This window comes from Micropterus dolomieu, linkage group LG19 (genome assembly GCF_021292245.1).
Source record: "Micropterus dolomieu isolate WLL.071019.BEF.003 ecotype Adirondacks linkage group LG19, ASM2129224v1, whole genome shotgun sequence".
NCBI classification, from domain to species: Eukaryota; Metazoa; Chordata; class Actinopteri; order Centrarchiformes; family Centrarchidae; genus Micropterus; species Micropterus dolomieu.
In genome coordinates, this window is record NC_060168.1 from 998,584 (window position 1) to 1,003,575 (window position 4,992).

The window sequence follows — 4,992 nt, forward strand, 5'->3', positions numbered from 1 at the left end:
TCGAGCAAGCACTAAAACTGTTCCCGCAGTGCAGATGGAGCTTTATGAAGATGTGATACATCATAATTTGCATAAAAACGATTGGATGGAAGCCTGGTTAATCTCACAGCCCCTGGTAGTATTGAGTTCATAGTTTTGAGGTTGCAAAGAAGTTCTCAAATAATTCTAATGTTCATGTGAATGATGCAAAGGGAGGCAAAGTTGTGACGGTGGATGAAATAAATGGAAATAAAAGAACGGGACGACAGCAGGAATGCTCTGTTCAGAAACGAGTCCAAATGAGTTTTACAGAGGGCAGCTAAAGTAATCATTACTGAAGCGTGTGTGTAATTTCCAATTCTGCCATCTCACAACTCTTTGACTGTGCACCTGAAACATTTTCAGTTTTTTTGTCCACCTTCTGTACAATGCCCAGTACAAGTAAAAGGAAAAAAGTTACAGAAGACCTTCCAGATTAAGGTCATTATTTTATGACTGTCCTGAAAACTAATCTTGTTCCAATAGGGTTTAACAAAGAAAACTAACAAAAAAGTGAGCACCAAAAGAGGATGTGAAAATCAAAGTAGAGGAGAAAGAAGGAGGAATAATATCACCCTGTCCTCACAAGAAATAGATGATATTTCCGCTTGGCCACAACCACTAGTGGCCATATGATGGGAGCACAGCAGACAGTCAGGTGATGTAGCATAAAGAGCAACAAAATAAAAGGATGTGGTTATGGTGGAAGGATGGGTCAAATAAATTCAGGACTTCAATCCAGGAGAGTGAGGTCCAAGTCCCGTTTGAAACCAAGTAAAGAGTTATTTAAAGTGTTGTTAAATAACCAAACTGCAACCGGATCACAACTTTAACCACTTGCATATATGACTTACATAACGAACTACACCTCCAGTAGCATGTAGCTGGACTGGTACTTTCCAACGTTCATATATGTCATTTTGGAACGATTGACAATCGTCCTATTTTGTCTTTTAGGCATGAGGGTGTGTTGAATAATAATATTAAGTCATTTAATCATTTGGACAATAGAGAGATGGTGACAGGGAAATAAAAAGTTCCAGAAGAGGAATAAAAGCAATGGAGAAAGTTCAGAAAAGACAGAATCAGATGACTCGGAAAATTTATTCTAGAGAGAGGGTGGAAATTAAAAAAGAGAGAGACATGCAACAAAGAGGATGAAAGGAAGAAAACTTTTGAAAGGAGGGCAAAGCAAAAGAAAGGATACTTTAAAGGTGAAGGCTGTGGCCTTGACTAATTGTCCATACGGCTCGGTGGCAGCCGAACCACAGGGAGCCCCTTTTTTGTTTTGTGTGTGTGTGTGTGTGTGTGTGTGTGTGTGTGTGTGTGTGTGTGTGTGTGTGTGTGTGTGAGGGAGAGAGATGAATATGCATTGTTCTCTGTCAAACGTCAGGCTGCCAGCAGGTTGCCAGCTTGGCTCATTATAGCTAGGGAAGACAGCTAACATGGATCATGCACAGTTACACACAAATGTAACGCTCCACATGCACGCACGCACACACACACAAACACAACGGCAATACAGAGACACAAGTACACTGGCACACGTGACCGCTTGTGCACATACTGTACAGGTGCATACAAAAGCACTCAGTATCACATGACAAATGACTGATAGAAAAGAAGCACATACACATCTCTGTGTGAATCTGCCCCATTACTCCGTCTGTCATTGCTCCTTTATGCTCCTTCATAACTGTCCCCTCACCTCTCATTTTAATATATGAATTATGAATATGACTATCTATAGCTTCTTTCAGACATGTACTTGATGACATATATGTGAGGGCAACGTCCGTCCCATGTTTGAATAAGCACCGGTCACAAAAAACAAAACTTTGACAAACGTCACTATAGGTCTGACCTGGAAGTATTCTGTAACGCTTGCAACGCAGCTCAAGTCTGAATTGAATGCTTTTATCTTTAAAGTAGATGAACTTACAACGGGGGTGACCGCAAATATGAAATTTTCTCAAAAGGTTTTACGGGTATGATCAATGTCTTGCATTAGCTACCAAGCTATGTAGCAAGCTAGCTAAACTACCTAGTTAGCTTCCTCTGAAGATGGATCTGGCTCGGGAAAAGTTGGTTAGTTACTTGAGGTGGTAAACACAGTCTGGTCACATTTTTCAAACCTTTTATTCTGTCAAAGGGAAGACTTTATCTTTGTTTAAACATTACCTATCTGCCATCTGTCACTGCACTAGCCTCTGGTCCTAGCAGTCACCAGCCACTAGACTTATTCAATAAAGAAGCAACTCACAAAAACAAGAGAAAACGTTGTCTTATAGCTATCAGTGGTATCAGAATAAAGTAAATGTGAGCAACTGTTTAAACCACTGAGCGGGATACATAGGGGAAGACATAACCTTCATAATGACCTCAGTATGAGGGACGCAATTTTAATGCATGTATGTAAAGTCATGTAAATGTATTTGGGGATCCAACATTGAAAAGTGGATTTCTTGTGGTTCATTAATTTAGGCTACAATACCAATTAAGTATAAAATAACTTCACTGATGCAGCCTGTAAGAAAACTGAGAACAGTCTTCTTGATATCATTATTTTCCAATTTAACGCTGTTCCCCTCGTGTACTAGATGCCATACACTGTACAAGCATTGCAGCTCTTTCTACAACAGTCCTGTCATGTTTGCATAGAGCCATCACCAAACTTTTATGAAACTGAAACCTATGATGGAATGCCAAAAAGCCATTACTTTTACAGATGGATGAAGCCGGTAAATATGAGAGTTTTATGTCTCAAAAAGGCTTCTGATCTTCATCAGCCTCTATCAACGAGCATCAGAAAAACAAAAGTGACTGAACTGTTCTCCTCCTCCCTGGTTTTTACAGCCTTTCTAAGCAATTCAGTATTATTCCCTGGTGGGACATCACCTGCAAGGTGGAGGGCACGGTTCAGGTACAGTTCCTGATGGGGAGGAGGCGGAGTTGTGGTATTTATCTGCTTTGTAATAGCAGCAGTAACTGTAGGACAGTGAATTATTACAAACTGAAAGATTAAATTGAAAATTGAAAGTTCCAGGCCTAAGGACACCTAATGTTTTGTTTAATTTGTAGCTACATAACCTTTCACAAATACCCATATAATGAGGACTATGTTGATCCATATAGCCTAATAATAAAAATCAGTATAATAATTTTATTAGGCAATGACTCCTATAATGGACTGCTACTACATCAGCTGTCTTCACTAACATTGCATCTTGGTGATTTCTTGCAAGTGAATTTTAATTGATTTTGTGGTGCGAGGGTCTGAACGTGCTTTCATAAGAACACATAGTGAAAATCACAGGGAGTGCAAATAAAGCAAGATGAAAATTGGTTTTCATTCAGTCTTACCTGAAAACGCGTTTCCCTTTTGACTTCAATAGTATGTATTTTTAGGTATGTCCGCTCCAAGGTACAAAACTGTGGAATCTTAATTAAAATCATAAGAATGTCTCCTTCCATCTGATTTACAAGAATGTGCAGTGTATTTAATTCCCAGAAAAACATTCTTCATTTTCAATAGCAGCATTTGCAAATGTCAGCACACAATTTATTCATAGCTCCTGCAGACAGGGAGCAGGGAGAAGCGTGAGTTCAGTCAGTCTCATAGATGGGACTGATAGCCATGGCCTCTTGAAGCCATTAGAGGTGCTGTCCAGGAAGAAGCACAACCAGTGTTTATTAAATTAATTTCACTCAGCCATAAGAATATGACCACTGACAGGTGAAAGGAATAACACTGATTATCTCGTTGGCACCTGTAAGAGGGTGGGATATATTAGGCAAAAAGTGAACATTGTGTCCTCAAAGTTGATGTGTTAGAAGCAGGAAAAATGGGCAAGCGTAAGGATTTGAGCGACTTTGACAAGGGCCAAATTGTGATGGCTAGATGCTGGGTCAGGGTATCTCCACAACTGCAGCTCTTGTGGGGTGTTCCTGGTCTGCAAAATTGTTCCAAGGAAGGAAAGTGGTGAACCAGTGACAGGTTCATGGCTTATTAATGCATATGGGGAGCAAAGGCTGGCCTGTGTGGTCCAATTCAACAGATGAGGTCCAATTGCTGAAAAAGTTAATGCTGGTCCTGATAGAAAGGCCGGGGGGGGGTCATCAACGGAGATAAATTATCCAAAAGTCCTGCGAGGTCCTGACAACTTAGCACAACACCAGTGAAGCTGGGGCTCCGTCTCTTCAGCAAGTCCTCTTCCGCCACTGCACACATACATGCTACGCCTACACATGCGCACTGATGACCCAGGGTTAAGGTAACAATTTTGGATTTATTTACGCACTTTAAAAACATTTATTGAAAGTTTTATTCTTTTACATGATTATTTACAGCATTAAAACTTAATGTATGTATCTTGTAATAGACTGTCCATTAACTTATTGGGAGAGAACTGGTAGTTCTATTTAAAATCAGACGTTAAGCACCCCCGTATCACCAAAATGGCATGATACATTTACATGATACATACATTGATCCTTGTGTTGCTGCGAAGCTTCGACTGTAAGATTGACAGTCGAATCAGGCTCCGCCCATCGAAGCATTGAATCTTCAACTATTCGGGGTCAGCCCTACAGAACACACAGAACATCGCAGTTTGATATGTATGGGGCTGCATATCCACAGACCAGTCAGGGTGCCCCATGCTGACCTCTGTCCACTGCTAAAAGGGCCCATGATGCGCCACGTGACCGTCGGACCACGGAGCAATGGAAGAAGGTGGCCTTGTCTGATTAATCATGTTTTCTTTAACACCACATGGATGGCCGGGTGTGTGTTCATCACTCACATGGGGAACACATGGCACCAGGATGCACTATGGGAAGAAGGCATGTCAGCGGAGGCAGTGTGATGCTTTGGGCAATGTTCTGCTGGGAAACCTTGGGTCTTTCCATTCATGTGGATGTTACCTCGACCCCGTACCACCTGCCTAAGCACTGTTGTAGACCACAGACGAC